Source organism: Rhinopithecus bieti, unplaced genomic scaffold, assembly GCF_001698545.2.
Source record: "Rhinopithecus bieti isolate Rb0 unplaced genomic scaffold, ASM169854v2 scaffold_11803, whole genome shotgun sequence".
NCBI classification, from domain to species: domain Eukaryota; kingdom Metazoa; phylum Chordata; class Mammalia; order Primates; family Cercopithecidae; genus Rhinopithecus; species Rhinopithecus bieti.
This window is the reverse complement of record NW_016807064.1, coordinates 610,210-621,764: the sequence shown is the minus strand read 5'-3', so window position 1 is coordinate 621,764 and position 11,555 is coordinate 610,210.

Genomic DNA, 11,555 nt, shown 5'->3' with positions numbered 1-11,555 from the left:
AAAATTAGCTGGGCGTGGTGGCAGGTGCCTGTAGTCCCAGTTACTTGGGAGGCTGAGTCAGGAGAATGGCATGAAGCCGGGAGGTGGAGCTGGCAGTGAGCCGAGATCGCGCCACTGCACTCCAGCCTGGGCCACAGAGCGAGACTCCATCTCAAAAAAATGAATAAAATCAATCAGTCAATAAATCAATAAATCTACCAGGCTATTGTTACCAAAACAACATGGTACTGGTATAAAAATAGGCACACAGACTAATGGAACAAGATAAAGAACCCAGTAAAGCCAAACACATCCAACTGATCTTCGACAAAGCAAACAAAAACATAAGGTTACCCTATTCAGAAAAAGGTCCTGGGAAAACTGGCAAGCCATATGTAAAAGAATGAAACTGGATCCTCAATAACTGCATCAAAAAGTGGTCAAAGGGCATGAATAGATAATTCTCAAAAGAAGATATACAGACAGCCAACAAACATATGAAAAAATGCTCAGCATCACTAATTATCAGGGAAATCCAAATTAAAACCACAATGAGATACTACCTTATTCCTGCAAGAATGGTCATAATTAAAAAGTTAAAAAACAATAGATGTTGGCATGAATGTGGTGGAAAGGGAACACTTTTACACTATTGGAATAAAAATTAGTACAACTACTATGGAAAACAGTGTGGAAATTCCTTAAAGAACTAAAATGGTCTACTATTCGATCCAGCAATCCCACTACTGAGTATCTACCCAAAGGAAAAGAAGTCATTATATTAAAAACACACAGACACATGCGTGTTTTTGCAAAGGTATTGAACCAACCTAAGTGCCTATCAACCGATGAGTAGATAAAGAAAATGTGGTATATATACACCATGGAATACTACAAAGCTATAAAAAGGAACAAAATAATGTGTTTTGCAGCAACTTGGATGGAGCTGGAGGCCATTATTCTAAGTGAAGTAACTAGGAAATGGAAAACCAAATATCGTATATCCTCACTTATAAGCGGGAGCTAAGCTATGAGAATGCAAAGACATAGGAATGATATAATAGACTTTGGGGACTCAAGGGGGAAGGTTAGGAGTGGAGAGAGGGATTCAAGACTACATATTGGATACAGTGTACACTACTTGGGTGACAGGTGCACTAAAATCTCAGGAATCACTACTAAAGAACGTATACCCCAAAAACTATTGAAATAAAATAAAATTTTCTAAAATAAAAGATAATTAAAAAATAAAAAAGAGCAAAAAGCAATAAAATATAATACAGAAAAGGAAGACAGAAAACCAACAAAACCAAAAGCAAAAACTGTCAAGTAAAAGAGAACAGACAAAAGGTACCAATGTCAAGAATGAAAGAGGAAACACAAATAGAAATCCTCTTACAGATATTACAAGGATAATAAGAAAGTAATATAGACATTTGCATCCTTGAAAAACAAATAACTCTGTTTGTATGATAATTGTATGATTATGCTGGAAAGGGAATGCAGATGGAATATAACTAATTGGTTCTGGCTTGTCTGAAGCTTCATGATCTTCCATGAAATTTGCACATTTTTACTGCATGATTTTTTCTCCTGTTTTCAGAAAAGAAATGGGGAGTTCCATAGAAATACACAAAATAAGCCAAGTTAAGGCATAAGGAAAGCTTTTAGTGTCAACAAAAATTTAAAGTTGAGCCCCTGGCTTGACTTAGGGAAGGAAGTCTACTGGAAAATTACTAAAAAACAGCATACAATGAAAGGGGGAAATCTCAATGTTTCTGCAGTGTGACAAGGTTCTTCAACAGAGTGAGCAATGAGATATGTTTCAACAAACATATTGCTATACCTTGTCTATTCCGGAGAATACTAATAAATTATAAATTATCTCAAATTGAGAGGAGCTCCTGTTATATGATTGGCTTCTAAAGCCCTTATGCAAACTAGCCTAGAGAAACAAAAACTCCAAGAAAGCAAAGTAGAAAATACTTTTAAAATCCTGGTCATTTGAGAACCACACGAACTAAAATTCATAGGAAGAAAAAGAAGGAGTTTGAGTTTAACTGTGAATCACACTAATGGGGATTTATTTGCTAAGTCGCAATATAAAAAGAAAATAAATACCAGTTTATGTCAGGTAACAAATAGTTTATCCTTTTTTCTAAGTAGAACTTTAGTTCTTTTAAACAAAATTTAAATAACTTTTATTTTGGACATATAAATACAGAAAATTCCATTAGGATATATTTGGGTAATATTCAAGCAAAAGTAAGTCCCACTAAAGTAATAAATAGTGTATAGTAGTTCTCAATTATCTACTTTCCAGTTTTCTTTGTAAGTGGAAAGGATCAACATTTACTTTTAAAAAAGTAGATATTAATATAGGTGATACAGTAGTTGCAAAGAATACCATAGTTGCTTACTGTTACGTTAAATGGTGGATGTGTTTTATCGTCTTATCATGGGAATAGATGCAAGTTTATTAGGATGGCAAACTCAGTGAGGGTATCAATTGCCCTGGACATACCGATAAGGCTGCCATTTTTTTAAAGTTCAAGTTAAACGCATAAGCAACTTTATGTAAATTTGTATATGCTTAATTTACTACAGAAATCAGCATATAATTGAAGAGGGAGAAATCCTACATTTTACATGTTGTTTATGCTTAAATGCATACATAAAAGCTTATCTTAATTATTAAAGAAAGCTTTATATGTTAGTTCAGAAAAAGGTTGATCTTAAGTATAACTTTCGTTGTAATTCCAAATTGCTTTTAAATTTTCTCTTATTTTCAATTGTGGCAAAATACACATAACAAATCAATTTTATTTTAGAATATTTAATTGACAAATAAAATTATATATATTCAAAGTACACAATATGGTATATTGATATAGATATACATTGTATAATGATTATCACAAATTAATGAACACATCCATCACTTCCCATAGTTACCACTTTGTGTGTGTGTGAGATGAGGACTCTTATCATATTTCCAGTAAACAATATAGTATTATTAACTATAGTCACCATGGTGTACATTAGGTCCCCAGAACACATTCATTTTATAACTGAAAGTTTGTACCTTCTGACTGACATTCCCCCTTTCCCCCACCTGTCTTCCCCTGAAAACAGCCATTCTACTCCCCGATTCTACGAATTTGATATTTTTGATTCCACATATAAGTAAGATCATACAGTATTTGTCTTTCTAGGTCTGGTTTATTTCACTTACCATAATGTCCTCCAGGTTCATAGATATTTTCACAAATGGCAGGATTTCATTTTGTATGGCTAATTAATATATTCTAGTGTGCATGTGTGTGTATATATATATATATATAGAGAGAGAGAGAGAGAGAGAGAGAGAGAGATTTTTCAAAAGAAGACATACAAATGGTCAACAGGTATATGAAAATGTGCTCAGTATCACCAATCATCAGTGAAATAAAAATCAAAACCACAATGAGATATCACCTTACACCCTTTAAGATGGTTATTATCAAAAAGATGAGAGACAAATTCTCAAAAAGACAAGGATGTGGAGAAAAGGGAACCGTTGTGTTAATGGGAGTGTAGATTGGTACAGTCATTGTGGAAAACAGTATGAAGGTTCCTCCAAAATTGAAAAATAGAAGTATCGTGTAAAAAATATATGCACATATATCACTTCTGTGTATATATCCAAAGGAAATAAAATCAGCATCTCAAATAGATATCTGCACCCCCATGTTCACTGCAGCATTATTCACAATAGGCAAGGTATGGAAATAACCTGTGTCCACCAATGGATGAATGGATAACTTAAGTAATTTTTAATGAAAACTCTCTTTGTTTCTGAAAATGCTATTATTTCTAATATATGTTTGTACTTGTTATTGTGTTCGTTTTAAACATTTTGCCTTTTCAAAACAACATAATAATTTCCTAGCTTCAGGCACCTCTGGCCTGTGCTAATATAATGATGTAATGATCAGTTCTCTCTGAGAGATTTTTCTGATACTGTCTTTCCTAAATGTAGTCTCCAAACTCTGAACAATAAAACTCTTAAGATATACTTTTCACTCAAGTAATCCTTGGTGCTTCTCAAATGGCCCACTCAGTTTACTTTTATACATTATAAGGGATGCATGCTGGAAATAATTAATACATTATATTCTTCATATATTAGTTATCTCACCATGAAGGATACTAAAATAAATAATCCAGAGACACCTGTTGGGCCCTAGTACCAAAAGAGTCCTCTCCTTTCTTAAGCAGGAATTACAATTCCTGAATTCCCTAACTGTGTAAAACCCTTCTCATTATAGGTAAAAGAAAACGCTATGATTTGTGGTGCTTATCCCCTAAAGTGGAACCCTGTCACAAGCCCATTGCTTTTCTTAGCATGTCTCTTGACTCTGTTAATTCATGTTTGTTTGCGCGTGATAGTGGCAGCAGCTTAACTACTTGAAGCCTCAACAGAAAGTGTTCTGGCCTCACCTCTCATATCATGACTCCCTAATAGAGTGCAAGCCTCATTACTTTAAAATAACATCCAACACCTCCTAGCCAAACTTATTCCCACTATAAATTTTTACTTTGCTGATTCCCATATAATAGTCAACTGTTGCTCCAATCTAAGAGCAGCTACCTTACTTTCTCTTCCTGGTAAAGATAAACTTCATGACTATTTAACTGTTTTTCATAATGTCCTATCCTGACTTGACTAATGTTTTCCTAAAAACTTCAGTATATTTTGTTGATGACCCATGTCTTTACAATGGTCTCTATATTTTGTGCTAGGCACTCTGTTACGGAAGCTCCCTTATTTAAAATTTTAAGTTAACATGCCTTAGAAGTTGTTCATGATTTCAGCTTTGTTGCAGGTTGGGTTCCCGAGAAACAAAATCTAAGACAGAGATTGGTTTGTGTAAAACATTTATCGGAGTGTACACTTGGGTTCAGCACCTCTGGAAGGGAAATGGAAAAAAAGGCAAGATTAGACAAAGGATAAGATTGGGCTGTGATGCATTCTTAACCAAGACCTCAGGCAACCCTATGGAGAGCTCTGCAGCTGGGATGCCCTTTCAGAATTATTCCCCATTACAACAAGAAAATCAGGCATTTTACTCAAAATCAATCAGTCCCTGGAGGTAGGCTTCCCCTGAAAAGAGAGCATGACCTTGGACAAAACAAGTGGAGAGAGCAATTTCTAGGAAGAGTTGATAGCTGAGGGCCTAGGTCCTTCCATCCTAATAAGGAATGCAGCTGCCACATTGCAGTTTCTCCTATAGGCATGACATAAAAACTTTTCTAACTTTTCTAACTTCTTGAGATACCCCAATCAAACATAAGGAAAGAAATGACTTATTAGAGGCAGTTCTACATACAAAGGAAGACTTAAATATGAATTAAAGCTCACACTTCTGATACCAGAAGGATTACTTTATCCGTAACAAACTACAATGCACAAAGCACTTCTGTGAGGGTCAATTTTATGTGTCAACTTGACTGGGATACAGGGTCCCCAGATGTTTGGCTAAACATTATTCTGGATGTGTCTGTGAGGGTGTTTCTGGATAAGTATAACATTTTAATCTGTGGATTCCCACCAAAGAGGTTGGGAATCATCCAATCACTTGAAGGCCTAAATAGAACAAAAGGCTGAGCCCTCTCTGCCTTATGGTCTTTGAGCTGGGATGTCAGCCTTCTGTCTTCAAACTTGAACTAGGACTTATACCATCAGCTCTCTTGGTTTTCAGGCTTTTGGATTCAGACTGAAACTTACACCACTGACTCTCCTGCTTCTTAGGTGTTTGAACTGCAGAGCTTAGGCCCTCAGTCTCCATCATCATGTGAGCCAATTTCTTATCATAAATGAATGAATTAATTAATTAATCATATTTTTAGATATGGAAATATATGTATAATATATATGTGGTATTGGTTCTATTTCTCTAGAGAACTCTAACATAACTCCCTATTGATTTTTATATTCTTGGTGTTAAAAGAAAACTTCTCCTCTAATTTCATGACTCCAAAAGTACTTATTCAAAAATAACAGTCTTTCCCTCCAGAAAAGAAATCTCAGCATTGCCTAATGAACAGTGATGTATTTGGACATTCCCAAGACATTTACTCAATGGCACCCAAGTATATGTCCAGTCCTTCAGTGCACATGCTACATGAAATACCCACAACGGCAAAGGCAAATTGGTTCAAACTTTTCAAAAATATTTATAAAGACATTTCCTTTGAAAGATTCACAGGTGACCAAATCTTGCCTTTTCTGTAATTATAACACAGGAAAAATTGCAAAGGTAGAACAAAACTCACAACTCCACTTCAAGGATAATTTGAGTACTTACAAATGGATTTATTTTTGCCCACTCACAAAGGCCTTTAAGCAGAGCCTTAGACAGTTCTATGTTAGACTGAACTTTCCCTTGCTGAAGTCCTAACCTTAACCTTTACAGAGGAGAAAGATGTGGCTGCCTACAGCGGGTGTACTTTATTTCCATTCCTGTTACATGTCCAAATGCTTAAGGGCTACATAAGCTTTTCTTTAAAACAGAACCGTTCATTGACTTCACTCTCAGAGCCTCTTAAAGTGGTTAAAATGATATTTTATTTTTATATATAAACATTAAATAAATTTTAATGATTTTATATTTCTATTTTGAAAAAATCCAAATTTATAGGAAATTTATATGAGCAGTTTAATGAATTCCTATATACCCTTCACCTACATCACATTTGCACATTACTTTATATTTCTCCTTCTTTCTATCTTTCTTTGATATACACTCATATAGTCATATAAATAATAAAGTTATTATTGCTAATGTTCATTGCTATTACCAATGGTTGCAAATGTCCCAGCCTTTATTCCTAAGTACTTCAGTGTTTATCTTCTGTAAGAATAGCAACATTTTCTTACATAAACCAACATACAGTTACCAAGTTCAGAAAATCTAATATTGATATAATATCATAATATAATATACAGTTAGCATCCCAATTTCACCAATCATTCCTAATCTTTATGTGGTTTCTTTTTCTTGATCCAGAATCCAATCCAGGATCATCTATTGCAATTAGTTATCATCTCTCTTTAATTTCCTTTACATTTCTTTGCTTTTATGACATTGATATATTTGAAGAGTACAGGCTAGTTGTTTTGTGGACCTTCTCTCAATGTGAACTTCTCTGATGTTCTGTAACAATTTGTTTTTGCAAGTTTGGCAGGAATACCACACAAGTAATATTGCTTCCTACTTGGTGCACCTTAATGCCGAGAGGCACATGATGTTAGTTTATCACATTACTAGTGATGCTAACTTCAATCACCTGGCTCAGATGGCATCCACAAGGTTTCTCCATGTAGAATCATCAATATTTTCTTTGTGATTGATAAGCGATCTCTGGGGAAGTCCTGTGAGACAACATAATTATCTGTTTCCCATCAAACTTTCACACAGTAGTTTTAGCATTTGTTAATGATTCTTTCCTGAGTCAATTATAACTATAATAGTTGCATAATTTTTTAACTATCTTTTCTTCTATGTTTTTTACGTAACATTATATCATAATGAAGAATTTTTCCTTCTCTCCCATTTATTTATTTAGCTTCAGCATAAAGCCATTGATTCTTATTTTATTCAGTGGGTTACCAGACATTAGTTATATTTCTGTTGATGGTTAGATTGTCCTATAATAGATTTAGCCATCAAGAGCCCTTCAAGCTGGTTCTTGTGACCTTTAAACAATCTCCATTGTTCTAGAAATTCCATACTTTTGGGCACAGTAAAATGCTTCAGACTCAGGTTGAGTTTTCTGCCTCAGCTCTGGATTCGGCTATGGCTTCAAACTATTCAGAAACCATTACGTGGTTTATTTAAGTCTACCCAGAGTGTTTGTTCTCTACAGTTATATCAATAACTTTTATCCCTTCAATATGCTCCCTTAGGAACTCTTTTTCCTATGTAATTAGATGGCCTTCCCATGTTGATCACATGAAAATGTGACCTATACTTTGACAAGATCCTCCTGCCTTTCCAACATTCATCTTGCCCTAGTTTCTTTTAGTGGAGAATGGTATTTCAAAAACAAAATCTGGATGCCAGTTGTGCTCATTGTACCAAGGTGTAATTGCTTCTAAGCTCATTTAGTGAATAGAGCTAAGAAATACAGACTTTTGTTATAAATAGGATATCCTTTAAATCATGAAATAATATTTATTATTAAGAAATATATGTGTGTGTATGATTCTATCTCTAACTCCAATCTAATGCCACAAGATTCTTTCCTACTTTCCCCGGTTCCATATATGTACCTTCTTCTTCCCCAGTGAGAACACTGGCTCCCAACAATGAGATTATGTTTACCCACTTTCTTAATCCCACTAGATATATAAAATAGTTCTAGAATTTCCACAGCCATACTATACACACAAGAAACTATTAAAGAGTGTTCAAGATTTTTTTGCAGGTTTTTTTTGTCTTTAAGTGTATGTAGCAAAGCACTGTTTAAAAGTATAAACTAATAATATTTAAAATCATAACAATTAATATTTACAGCAGAGTTCAATATATCTTATCTAAAATTTCCACCCTAGCCTTAATGATAATGTAATCTACATCACAAAATCCCCGTAAATTCTCACTTTCCTTCTGACCACATTACCTTATTACATTCTGATCTTGTCAGGTGTTTTCAAAATCTAATGTCATACACAAGAGTCATACCTAAGAGTTACAAACTGAATTTCCTAAAGAGACACCAATGAATACACCCCTACAGAACACACAACCAGAAGACATTATATAGAGAAAGACACCAGTGGGAGTCAGCCTTAGAACTATATTGAAAAGGGCCATTTCAAGTGTTTCAAGCCACTACTGCTGCTTGTAAACTCCAGAACACAGGACCCATGGACTTATACTTCTTAAAGCAAACATATTAAGGATCTTACAACATGAATATTCAGCCCCACTGGAGATCTAACCCTGAGCTCACTAAAAGGCCTCCAAAAGTAAGAAACTTACAGAGGTAGATCATTCAAACAGACAGTTTCCACCGCTGCCAACACTGCCAATTGCACAATTTTTTTATATGGCTCAGGTACTTCTAAAAAGTGTTAACTCAAACACATGTATTCCACATGCCTCAACTCTAGGTCCCTCACAGTTGCTGTTACTTATATATCCAGAGCCTCAAAGTCACTTATGGCATGTCAGGATAGCAAGGAACAGGTGACTAATAATGCAACTTATCATTGAACCGTTTTGTCATGAATTAATTCAGAAACTTCACGACTTGTTTAAATTTACCTAGAATGTTTGTTCTTTGCAAGTAGACCAAATGCATTAAGGTGGCAACTGATAACAACTGATTATTTTTATGTCCTTTCTACATGCACCCAAAAGATTATTTTTCCTATTTAATTAGATAGGCCTCTCATGCTAATGACATCGAAATGTGACCTATTCTTTGTCAAGATCATCTTTGTAAGGACTAAAAAAAATTCTACTATTTCTCTTATTTTGTGGGGAGCCTGACATGGTAACTTACCAGAAAATATGCAAGACACCAAATATCACTAGCATTTTTTCCTTAGACTGAAATGTGCGATCTGCATTTATAACTAGGACCAAAAAACAAATAACGCAGCTCAAGTTTGAGAAGTCCAACCAACCAGCATAAATGTATTGGCTAGATTAATCTAGCTAATAAAATTCTTCCTATTTACAGGTCAACTATCTATTGAGTCAATACAGTGACCAATACCTGGATAAACACTTCAGGAAAAGTGGAGGCATTAATTTGATTTTTAAAAAAAGAAACATAAATAAGGTTGCCCAAACTAATCCATGGGACTTGTTCTCCTAGTTGGTTATAGGCCATTTTAAAACTAAATACAAGACAGGATTTCGAATGTTTCTCTTGACATTTATGATGGTCCTCATACCTTTTGCATTTTCTTCCGAATGAGATGCAATTACTTAAAAATTACTATACTGCCATTATGCTAGGCTGACACTCAGCTATATCTGAATCTATGTAGGCTGCTATTACAAAAATACCATAAACTTTATAGCTTTGAGACAACAGAAATGTACTTCTCACAGTTCCCAAAGGCTAAGAATTCCAAGATCAAGGTGCTGGCAGATTTGATTGCTGGCAACGGCTTGTCTTCTGGCTCATACATGGCATCTTCTAGCTGTATCCTCACTTGTGAAAGGAGCCAAGGAAGCTTTCTGGGGTCTTTTGTACAAGTTTATTAATCCCACTCATGGGGCACCCCTGCTCATGATCTTATCCCCTGCCAAAGGTGCCACCTCCTAGTACCATCACCTTGGAGGTTAGGATTTCAACATATGAATTTGAGGGGGGACATAAATATTCAGTTCCTTGCAATTCTGCATCAAAAAGACTAAAGCTGTCACAGCTTACTCAGCAGACTTTGACTAAAAGAGGAACAACGTTACTATAGTAGAGAAATGATACACTCCTAGCTTAACTAAGGTGAAGGGCTCACCAGAAGTCCAGCAGAGCTCAACAGCAGCCACACCCAGAAATAAAACATCACTTTCTGTCACTTTTAGTAACAAGATTTCTCCAAAACATAAATTTTATAAATAAAGTTATAAATAAAGTTCCCTTCTCTGATAAACGCCAGTCTGCTTTGGGAAAATGCTCTCCTTGATAGGTTTTAATTAATCAGCTTGCCCATGGACAAAAAACAATATTTCACTGTTCCTCAGGCTGCTGTAGGTTTTGTTTTATAACTCCCCTTTGCCTTGGTTTTATGACTGATCTCCAGCACATGTGAATAAATATCAGCCGTGCTTTTAATTAAACTGAGTTATTCTTTGGTGAGATTATCCTGAATTTAATCAAGCTTCAGAATTGGCTTTCGTTTACAGAGGACAGGAACAAGTGACTACATTGGAAGTAGAGAGTCACATCCAAAATGTAAGAAAGTTTATAGGACAATTGACCCAGTTTCTACAAAAAGCCCATGGTGGGAATTTTAAAAATGAAGGGAAGATTGTACCAGATTAAAAGAGATTTGAGAAACATAAAAGTGAATAGAATATGTGGACCATATTTGGGTCCTGTTTTAAACAAAGCAACTGTATTCTTGAGACAATCATGAAAATGCAAATATAATTGTTAAGTATTTTAATAGATTTGCATGTATGTAAGAAAGATTCATGCTTTTAGAGATACATACTTAACTACAAAGAGTGAATTTAAATGATGATTATGACTTCCTTTTAAAGATTTCAGCAAAGATGAAAAGGAAAAGAAACAAAAGCAATAAAGTTTTGGTAATTTCTTAACTTGACTAATACAAATTCATTATTTGCTCTCTTCTGTCCATTTGAAATAGTTTATGACAAAAATATAAGTAAAATACTTCTATATTTTTATGTAAATGTTCAAGTTATTGAAATCCTCTTTCCAAAAGAGGACATTTCCTGTGCATTCTAAATAAACCCAAATAACACATCTGCAAAACTCTGGGAAATTTCTTTTCTGCCGCAATAGGCAGCATTTGCCGCCTAACTGCACATTGCTCTGTTTTT